Genomic DNA, 12059 nt, shown 5'->3' on the forward strand with positions numbered 1-12059 from the left:
GACAACATCTTTTAACACAATATAATACAAACATGTCTTTAGGGGATAATTTTTTCCCCACTGACTGTAATCCAGGAGCATTTAAAAACTAAATTGGGGCACTTTTTGAAACTTGTGAAATAATATTTAACCTTTGTGAAAAAATAATATATATATTTATTTAGACTTCCAGTAAATAAGCAATTGTGATAAAATTGGCAATAATAAGACTATTGGGAAATAATAAGACAATTAGGCAATAATATGATTATTAGGCAATAGTCTACAGATTTAAAGTGTTTTCTGAGATTTTTAAAACAAACAAACCTAACAAACAAAACATAAATTAGACAATGATATTTAATTGTATTCTTATTTATTTGTGGTTATTTCTTGTTAATACATTTTTGTAATAACTATTAACAATTGTAACTTTAAAAAAAAAATATTAAAATAATAAAAGAATTATATATATCTTACTTTGGGTGTACACACAGTACAGATAGGACACAAAAAACAAAGAACAACAACAAAATGATCTTAAATCGTAAAGAAATCTGCCGGTCCACAAGTTGCGACGCAGAATCCCAGAAGGAGCCGACTCACCCTGGAGCGAGAGAGACACGGGAAGTAGAACGAGAGACAGAGAGACGGTGTCATTGTGCCATTGCCATCGAGCGCCTGCTAAGCAAGTCGTTTTACACCCAACAAATGGAGGAATCAGCGATATTAAAACAGACACCTTTTAACCGACTCGGCGCAATCTGCTCGGAGTTAATAGTCCTGTTGTTGGAGGTTTGATGAGCGGTGAGCCGAGAGCGTCTCTTCCAATCCAGAGAGTCCGCGGAGGCTGTCGCTTCTCATCACATCAGAACCTCCAGGATAAGAGAGCGTGAGTGCTTGTGTGTGAATAGGTGTGTGTGTGAAGGTGTGTATCCAGGACCTCTCATGTGTGTTGGAGTACCGTATGAGGCCTGAAGGGCGCTGCACTCACTGGACGTTGGGTATCTCGTGGTTCCTCCATTCTCAGAAAGTAGAACAGGAGCCTTCAGTCATCGAGCTCCTCTTCTGTGACAATGACTTCCTGTTTCAGTCTGGTGGTGAGACACACTCAGTGTAAGAGACTTTCCTCTTTGATTACTCTTACAGTTATAAGCTTGAAACACAACTCAATGTATGCTAATCACATGCATACCATCTTCAAAACACACTTAGATTTGATAGGAAGCAACTCAGTTAGGTTCAGGAAAAGATCATTGTTTGTTGTTTGGGTTAAAATTATTCTCCTAACCTACAAAGCCTTGATTGGTGATGCTCCATCATATCTTAAGGAGCTTGTAGTACCATATTACCCCACTAGAGAGCTTGTAGTACCATATTATACCACTAGAGAGCTTGTAGTACCATATTGCCCCACTAGAGAGCTTGTAGTACCATATTGCCCCACTAGAGAGCTTGTAGTACCATATTACCCCACTAGAGAGCTTGTAGTACCATATTGCCCCACTAGAGGGCTTGTAGTACCATGTTACCCCACTAGAGAGCTTGTAGTACCATATTACCCCACTAGAGAGCTTGTAGTACCATATTACCCCACTAGAGAGCTTGTAGTACCATATTACCCCACTAGAGAGCTTGTAGTACCATATTACCCCACTAGAGAGCTTGTAGTACCATATTGCCCCACTAGAGAGCTTGTAGTACCATGTTACCCCACTAGAGAGCTTGTAGTACCATGTTACCCCACTAGAGAGCTTGTAGTACCATGTTACCCCACTAGAGAGCTTGTAGTACCATGTTGCCCCACTAGAGAGCTTGTAGTACCATGTTACCCCACTAGAGAGCTTGTAGTACCATGTTACCCCACTAGAGAGCTTGTGGTACCATGTTGCCCCACTAGAGAGCTTGTAGTACCATGTTACCCCACTAGAGAGCTTGTAGTACCATGTTACCCCACTAGAGAGCTTGTAGTACCATGTTGCCCCACTAGAGAGCTTGTAGTACCATGTTACCCCACTAGAGAGCTTGTAGTACCATATTACCCCACTAGAGGCCTTGTAGTACCATGTTACCCCACTAGAGAGCTTGTAGTACCATATTGCCCCACTAGAGAGCTTGTAGTACCATGTTACCCCACTAGAGAGCTTGTAGTACCATGTTGCCCCACTAGAGAGCTTGTAGTACCATGTTACCCCACTAGAGAGCTTGTAGTACCATGTTACCCCACTAGAGAGCTTGTAGTACCATGTTACCCCACTAGAGAGCTTGTAGTACCATGTTACCCCACTAGAGAGCTTGTAGTACCATGTTGCCCCACTAGAGAGCTTGTAGTACCATGTTACCCCACTAGAGAGCTTGTAGTACCATGTTACCCCACTAGAGAGCTTGTAGTACCATGTTGCCCCACTAGAGAGCTTGTAGTACCATATTACCCCACTAGAGAGCTTGTAGTACCATATTACCCACTAGAGAGCTTGTAGTACCATGTTACCCCACTAGAGAGCTTGTAGTACCATATTGCCCCACTAGAGAGCTTGTAGTACCATATTACCCCACTAGAGAGCTTGTAGTACCATGTTGCCCCACTAGAGAGCTTGTAGTACCATATTGCCCCACTAGAGAGCTTGTAGTACCATATTACCCCACTAGAGGGCTTGTAGTACCATGTTACCCCACTAGAGCTTGTAGTACCATATTGCCCCACTAGAGAGCTTGTAGTACCATATTACCCCACTAGAGAGCTTGTAGTACCATATTGCCCCACTAGAGAGCTTGTAGTACCATATTACCCCACTAGAGAGCTTGTAGTACCATATTACCCCACTAGAGCTTGTAGTACCATGTTACCCCACTAGAGAGCTTGTAGTACCATATTGCCCCACTAGAGAGCTTGTAGTACCATATTACCCCACTAGAGAGCTTGTAGTACCATATTACCCCACTAGAGAGCTTGTAGTACCATATTGCGCCACTAGAGAGCTTGTAGTACCATATTGCCCCACTAGAGAGCTTGTAGTACCATATTACCCCACTAGAGAGCTTGTAGTACCATATTGCCCCACTAGAGAGCTTGTAGTACCATATTGCCCCACTAGAGAGCTTGTAGTACCATGTTGCCCCACTAGAGAGCTTGTAGTACCATATTACCCCACTAGAGAGCTTGTAGTCCCATATTACCCCACTAGAGAGCTTGTAGTACCATATTGCCCCACTAGAGAGCTTGTAGTACCATATTGCCCCACTAGAGAGCTTGTAGTACCATATTACCCCACTAGAGCTTGTAGTACCATGTTACCCCACTAGAGAGCTTGTAGTACCATGTTACCCCACTAGAGCTTGTAGTACCATGTTACCCCACTAGAGAGCTTGTAGTATCATGTTACCCCACTAGAGAGCTTGTAGTATCATGTTACCCCACTAGAGAGCTTGTAGTACCATATTGCCCCACTAGAGAGCTTGTAGTACCATATTACCCCACTAGAGCTTGTAGTACCATGTTACCCCACTAGAGAGCTTGTAGTACCATATTACCCCACTAGAGAGCTTGTAGTACCATATTACCCCACTAGAGAGCATGTAGTACCATATTGCCCCACTAGAGAGCTTGTAGTACCATATTACCCCACTAGAGAGCTTGGATTGTCATCTCTCCATCTCACATTATTAACTCTACTTCCTCCCCGGAGCCTTTGAGCCGTCCCGCCTCACAGGCTCGTTGGACCTGGCCGTGTCTGGACCGGTCCTGCGTGGAGGAGGTAGTGGAGGTTGGATGTGTTACTAAAGAATCAGACTAAAGGTGAGGCATGACAACGAGTGTCCTAGTTATTTATATGTATGTATCAAGTAAACTGGGATTGGAAAAACTAAATGTTCTCATGTGAAAATGGACGTCATGTGATAACCGTGATTTCACACGATTATCACATGACGTCCGTTTTGACACGGATCACCTCACACTCACGGACTCACCTCTCTCTCTCCCTCGTTCGACCCCCCTGTCAGGCCTCGTCACCATCACTTAGGAAAGTTCTCTCTCTCTCCCTCTCTCTCTCTCTTTCTCTCTCTCTCTCCCTCTCTCCCTCATTCTCACCTGTAAGATGAGTTGAGTTGACTCTTTGCCTGCCTTAACTTTATTACCCAGAATCCTGTGTTGAAGTCACCTGTTCCAGCTTCTATATCTTTTTCACACACACACACACTCACAGAGACACACACACACGCTTGAAGAAATGGTAAATCTTTACATTGATCTTTGGCTAGAACTTTTAGTTTGATCTTTTACTTTTTTTTTAAAAGCGTAATGTGTGTGTTTCTGTGTGTGTGTCTGTGTCTCTCTTTGTGTGTGTTGGTGTGTGTGTCTGTGTGTGTGTGTGTGCGTGTGTGTGTGTGGGCTTCAAGTGATAACCGTGTGAAATTACGGTTATCACATGACGTTCATTTTCACATAAGAAAATTTAGTTTTTTCAAATCACAGTTTACGTGATTGTTCTGGTTCTGAGTTCTCGGTTCAGAGTTGGACGTGATTGGCTCGTTAGTGAAGGCGCCCCGTTCCTCTACAGACGTGTTGAGTGGCCTCATTACAAAGAGGCTCGCCTTTTGCTTGGCAGAGATAAAGGACGCAGCGCCACTAAAGAGCTCCCGTTTGTTTGTTTCTCATGGATTTTCAGCTACACACAACAATACACACAGAGGCAGACCTATTGTTAGCAGCGTGTCATCCATCACAGGATAAACACCACGATGTGGCCCATTTTCCAAAACCAGAGACCCGATTTATGGGCATTTTAAAAGAATGTCTCAAATGGTCAGAAAGGCCTCTGTGTGGTTGGGCTAAGGCAGTTTAATATCTTATGTTTATATATGTATATGTACACAGCATCATCTACACCACAGGAATCAAACACAAGGCCCGCGGGCCGAATGGGGCCCACCACGTCATTTTATTTGGCCCCTGACGGCTTGAAAGACACATGATCACCTTTATATCCCGTGCTTTTATTTTGAAGGTTACAAATTAAATGTATTTGTGTCAAAATATGAGAGAAATTTTCTTGTGTAAAATAGTCTTTTTATTTGGCCCCTGACGGCTAGACATATGATTACCTTAATATCCCGTGCTTTTATTTTGAAGGTTACAAATTAAATGTATGTGTCAAAATATTAGAGAAATGTTCTTGTGTACAATACTCTTTTTATTTGGCCCCTGACGGCAAATATTAGAGAAATGTTCTTGTGTACAATACTCTTTTTATTTGGCCCCTGACGGCTTGAAAGACATATGATCACCTTTATATGCCGTGCTTTTATTTTGAAGGTTACACATTAAATTGATTTGTGTCATAATTTTAGAGAAATGATCTTGTGTACAATAGTCTTTTTATTTGGCCCATAATGGCTAGACATATGATTACTTTAATATCCCGTGCTTTTATTTTGAAGGTTACAAATTAAATGGATTTGTGTCAAAATATTAGAGAAATGATCTTGTGTACAATAGTCATTTTATTTGGCCCCTGACGGCTTGAAAGACATACACTACCGTTCAAAAGTTTGGGATCACCCAGACAATTTCGTGTCTTCCATGAAAAATCACACTTTTATTTATCAAATGAATATAAAATATAGTCAAGACATTGACAAGGTTAGAAATAATGATTAATATTTGAAATATTAATTTTGTTCTACAAACTTCAAGCTCAAAGGAAGGCCAGTTGTATAGCTTATATCACCAGCATAACTGTTTTCAGCTGTGCTAACATAATTGCACGGGTTTTCTAATCAGACATTAGTCTTCTAAGGCGATTAGCAAACACAATGTACCATTAGAACACTGGAGTGATCGTTGATGGAAATGGGCCTCTATACACCTATGGAGATATTTCATTAGAAACCAGACGTTTCACCTAGAATAGTCATTTACCACATTAACAATGTAGAGAGGGTATTTCTGATTAATTTAATGTTATCTTTATTGAAAAAACAGTGCTTTTCTTTGAAAAATAAAGTCATTTCTAAGTGATCCCAAACTTTTGAACAGTAGTGTATGATCACCTTTATATGCCGTACAATATTTCTACTTTCGAATAAACAATAATCAAATGCAAAGAGAGTTATTTAACAGTATGTTCAGGAGTAGTTTCTACACCGCTTCAGGTACACCGGCCCTTTAAGAGGCGGCCGTGAGTTTGACGCCCCTGATCTACACCCTCTTACCTTTTGTCTCACTATAAACCATTTAATAAAAAGCAATAAAGAACTAGAAAGACACATTTAGTACAATACAGATATCTCCACGTGTGTGATTGGTACACACACACACACACACACACACACACACACATCTACACAAACACACACATAGACACACACACTGTCCGAGCCTGGAGGATGGAAGACGTTGTGCTGTGTTGCGTCGTCACAATAACTGATCCTGGATCCGCGTTTAACTTTGTGGTCTGTAGCTGAACACAGGCTGGAGGGAGGACCCCCGGTATGTCGGGTACCTGTCTAAGTCTTTATTATGAAGGTGAAGGGCACTGAGGAGGCTGAAGACATGGCTCACACCTCTAGGAGTCCTCCAGATGGAGGCTGGAGCGCTGGCTGACAGCCAATCAGAACAGAGGCCTGCTGAGAGCCCCTCCCCCAGAACACAGGTTTGTAACGCCGTCCTGTTGCAGAACCCACTAACACACACAGTGTCACACACACAGTACACACAGTTACGTGAGGTTCATTTAAATATCACACTGATAGTGACGGATTGTTGGTTGTCCATGGCGATGAGACCGTCGCTGAGACAATCACCTGTCCACCGTCTTTCCAGAAGACACGGATCACCTCACACTCACCGACTCACCTCTCTCTCTCCCTCGTTCAACCCCCCTGTCAGGCCTCGTCACCATCACTTAGGAAAGTTCTCTCTCTCTCCCGCTCTCTCTCTCGCTCTCTCTCTCCCTCTCTCCCTCATTCTCACCTGTAAGATGAGTTGAGTTGACTCTTTGCCTGCCTTAACTTTATTACCCAGAATTCTGTGTTAAAGTCACCTGTTCCAGCTTCTCTGTCTTTTTCACACACACACACACACACACACACACACACACACTCACAGAGACACACACACACGCTTGAAGAAATGGTAAATCTTTACGTTGATCTTCAGCTAGAACTTTTAGTTTTAACTTTTACATCATTTTTTAAAGCATAATGTGTGTGTGTGTGTGTGTGTGTGCATGTGTCTCTCTTTGTGTGTTTTGGTGTGTGTGTCTCTGTGTGTGTGTTTGTGTGTGTGTGTGTGGGTGTCGTTCTCTCCCTCTCTCTCTCCCTCTCTCTCTCTCTCTCTCTTTCCCTCGTTCTCACCCGTAAGATGAGTTGAGTTGTGACTCTTTGCCTATCTTCATTTTATTACCCAGAATGCTGTGTTGAAGTCACCTGTTCCAGCTTCTATGTCTTTTTCACACACACACACACACACACCAACCCACACACACACATACGTTATATGAGCTTATTGTGTTTTCAAAATAAAAGCACGAGGATATGTACATGCTTAAGATGTTGTGTGATGTCATAAGAGCATGAGGACCGGTGCGGTGTGTCATCCAATCATCTTACTGAACATTTTACTCCAGATTCTGTCTGTTCTACCTGATGCTATTCAACTAAAATGCTTCAATTCAAAGAAATACTTCAGTCAAAGACAACTAATCTCGTAGAAGGTACAGAGAAAACGTTGTTCCTCTGCTTATGTTTTGTTTTTTCCTGAACCTGGATGCTTTTACCTGATTTTTCTGTGTGCAATTCGAGTAAAAATATATCCAATCTTCTTGTTGATGGTCTTAGTCATAAAGAGGCATCGATGTTACATTTAGACTGTTTCCTATTACTACTGTATATTATATATGACAGTAATAATATAATATAGGTAATAACAGGTAAGCATTCATTCTAAATGATGTTGTATGAATTAAATACCACAAAAATTCAGTATTCTGCCAATTAAATAATATAATATCGAACCACTTGTTCAGTTCTTTTGTAGGTTTATCAGGCAAAAACATTCCTCAATGTGCTACGGCTGCAAAATAAGTGCCGTCTCCTCTCAGCTAAAAGCTAAAAGTAATCTGCTTCTTCTTTGAAATCCTTTTGTTGTGACACAAAAAGCCAGCTTGTTTTTGGTGACCTCAGAGACCCTCCAGCAAAGGAAGGAAACATTGCTGCTTAAGCTGAGAGGACCGGGGAGGGTTTACCGAACAGGCTGGGGACCGGAAGGGGTCGCAGATGGGATCTCAAATGGGATAATTACCATGTGTCCCAGACCCCGCCTGACTCCCTCCTCTAATCCAGACAGCGGCAGAACGCACACAGGAAAGTCCAATTACGCTCTGAACTTGCGTTTCGTTTGAACCTTTCCTTCCTCTCCTTCCTAACACCACTTTCTCCTGACGCCGCTCACCAGCCCACTTCAGGGTTCAGTCAGTCAGAACCAGCCTAATGAATGGCGATGCGTTCACTTGCGGTCGTACGTACTAAAGTTAATTTGGATAGGGATGCATTCACTTGCTGTTATATGTAGTAGTACCTGTAGAGGACTGAAGCTAGACTCGAACTCAGGTCTAACTAGGACCTGTAGAGGACTGAAGCTAAACTCAGGTCTAACTAGTCCGGATCGCATCTCTTGGGTGTCTCCGGATCACCTCTCTGGGGTGTCTCCGGATCGCCTCTCTGGGGTGTCTCCGGATCTCATCTCTGGGGTGTCTCCGGATCACCTCTCTGGGGAGTCTCCGGATCTCATCTCTGGGGTATCTCCGGATCGCCTCTCTGGGGTGTCTCCGGATCACCTCTCTGGGGTGTCTCCGGATCGCCTCTCTGGGGTGTCTCCGGATCGCCTCTCTGGGGTGTCTCCGGATCTCATCTCTGGGGTGTCTCCGGATCACCTCTCTGGGGAGTCTCCGGATCGCCTCTCTGGGGAGTCTCCGGATCGCCTCTCGAGGTGTCTCCGGATCGCCTCTCTTGGGTGTCTCCGTATCTCATCTCTGGGGTGTCTCCGGATCGGCTCTCTGGGGTGTCTCCGGATCTCATCTCTGGGGTGTCTCCGGATCACCTCTCTGGGGTGTCTCCGGATCGCCTCTCCGGAGACACCCCAGAGAGTCTCCGGATCGACTCTCTGGGGTGTCTCCGGATCGCCTCTCTGCTGTACACAGACGATGTGGTCCTGCTGGCCTCGGACCGTCTTGACATCCAGCCTTCACTGCGGCGTTTTGCAGCCGAGTGTGAAGAAGAAAAGAACTGTAGACATTTAATTATCCCCGTGGGTAGATTCTTCTGCACATTTGACCCATCCTTAGTTATTAAGGAGAAGTGAAGCTGCAGTGAAGGAACTGGGGGTTCAGTGTCTTGCTCAAGGACACCCACGGCATGCAACTATGAGGAGATTGGGGATCAAACCGGCAACCTCATGGTTACAGGACGACTGCTCATCCCCATGAGCTACGACAAATGTCTAGAATATATATAGCCTTTGGTGTCACCTGGGAGCATGAAAATAATAATATATATATATATACAGGACTGTCTCAGAAAATTAGAATATTGTGATGAAGTTCTTTATTTTCTGTAATGCAATTAAAAAAACAAAAATGTCATGCATTCTGGATTCATTACAAATCAACTGAAATATTGCAAGCCTTTTATTCTGATTTATTGCTGATTATGGCTTACAGCTTAAGAAAACTCAAATATCCTATCTCTAAATATTAGAATATCATGAAAAAGTATACTAGTAGGGTATTAAACAAATCACTTGAATTGTCTAATTAACTCGAAACACCTGCAAGGGTTTCCTGAGCCTTGACAAACACTCAGCTGTTATAAATCTTTTTTTTAACTTGGTCTGAGGAAATATTAAAATTTTATGAGATAGGATTTTAGAGTTTTCTTAAGCTGTAAGCCATAATCAGCAATATTAAAAGAATAAAAGGCTTGCAATATTTCAGTTGATTTGTAATGAATCCAGAATGCATGACATTTTTGTTTTTTTAATTGCATTACAGAAAATAAAGAACTTTATCACAATATTCTAATTTTCTGAGACAGTCCTGTATATGGCCTATTATGGAACATTTTGTTCAATCTTGAATGGTTTACAGTACATTATTATATATATATATATAATATTAAGACAACAAAACAAATGTACAAATCATTGAAGCAAACAATATAAACAATATCTTATATATAAAACATAGCAAGCATAATAAATATTACACATTTACAAAAAAATAAACTAAAATTAAACAGAGTTAACCTATCTGCTAGACATTATTACATATATACATTATTACATATATATACAGTATATATGTAATAATGTACTGTAATCCATTTAAGATTGAACAAAATGTTCCATACTAGGAGATATATGTTATTTTCCTGCTCTCCGAGTTCACATAGGCTAGAGATCATGCATGTATATAAAATGCACTATTGTGTCAATGGACATATTTATTATCGTTATAGTTATAGTTTGTCTCTCATAACATAACGTTCATTTTGCTTGATGAATAAGATGCACATTTGTAAAATGGAGGTTCTTCTGAAATGAATCAACGAGTCAGAACACAACGTTACTTCTGTCCCTTTAATGTCGACATGTTGAGGTAAACACTGGTGAAGAGTGTCATGTGAATAGTATTGCACACTCTCCCGGCACCACACACACACACACATGTATTCACACCGTTACCCCGCCGGGCGAACACGTCAAGACAATCAGCGGTTACTGAATTAACGAGGCGATTAAACAAGTGATTTTTCCTCTTCTCTCTTCTAGCATTCTGTACATGGGATAGGCAGGAAAAAAAATAAGAATAGTTTTTTGTTACTACAGTATTTACACACGATACCAAAACAAATATATCATTTCAATCTTTAAGATAAATGACGCTGTATATTAATATAGGGCTGCACCATTACCGCTTACATCATGAGTACATTACACTTCTAACATTGATTTTGAAAGCATATTTTCAGCTGGGCAGCTTTCCAGGCTTTAGAGTAGTTTTTTAAGAGTATGAGTTCATGCCTACAGACCCAGTACTGGTGTGGTTATCGGTGCATCCCTAATTCATACATTCATATTCTCTTCTTCTGCATAGTGCTTTCAGTTCACGTTGCAACTTTTGGTTCGGGGCTGACGTCAGGACGAGCGCACCGCCGCGATCTTAAAGAAAAATACTCAAAAATAAATACCGGGACACACATTAGATGGATAAACTTATTGTAGTCACTAAGTATTTGCTCTTAAATGTGAAAACTCAGTTAGTAGTTTGCACTGTACGTCACTTTCCTGCTGGATATACTCGTTATTATACCACGTGTCACATTAAATAACGGTCGCTTGTTCTGACCTAATGCTAAAAACGTCCACGTTGACATATCTGTCGAATACGGCTCCAACAAAGAGTCTAACCACGGCTGATCAACCAGCTCATGAGTATCAGGAATAACTCAAAGTGCTGGGAGCTGTGTGAACTATTTGGTTTCCAAGAACTCACCGCTGCATTTCAGGAAGCAGTTAAAGCTAAATATAGTTACATAATCTGTGTAATTCTCAAATTGAATACGGTACGCGGATAGGGAGAAACAGTCTGACTTCTACAGGTGAACGACTGGTTTTAGACACACGTCAATTTCATGATGTCTTTTGTTATTTAGTCGAGTTCAGTGACGAAGACTTGGAGCACTGATTTAAGAGGGTCAACTTCATAGATGTATTATTGACATGTTACGCCTCGTTAGTCTGCAGACTGGTCACCAGTTTCAATCCCAGTATTATTCGGGTTTTACTAAACCGTTCAAATGGCATCAAGTTAATCTCGTGTCAGTCTCTGGGAAGATGCATTTAGGTCCATCGGCAGGATCTTAGAAATTCCAAGAGTAATAAAGTCTTCCAGTGAATTTGATTTCCCAAACTAATCTTGTATGGAACCAGACTCAGTCACCTCATGGAGACTGAAGACTTTCCTCTTGATGGTCTGATAGTCAGAGCTGAACCAGGTTCACCTGGTCCAGACCGAGAGATG

The sequence above is a fragment of the Pseudoliparis swirei genome, chromosome 16 (assembly GCF_029220125.1).
Source record: "Pseudoliparis swirei isolate HS2019 ecotype Mariana Trench chromosome 16, NWPU_hadal_v1, whole genome shotgun sequence".
Taxonomy (NCBI): domain Eukaryota; kingdom Metazoa; phylum Chordata; class Actinopteri; order Perciformes; family Liparidae; genus Pseudoliparis; species Pseudoliparis swirei.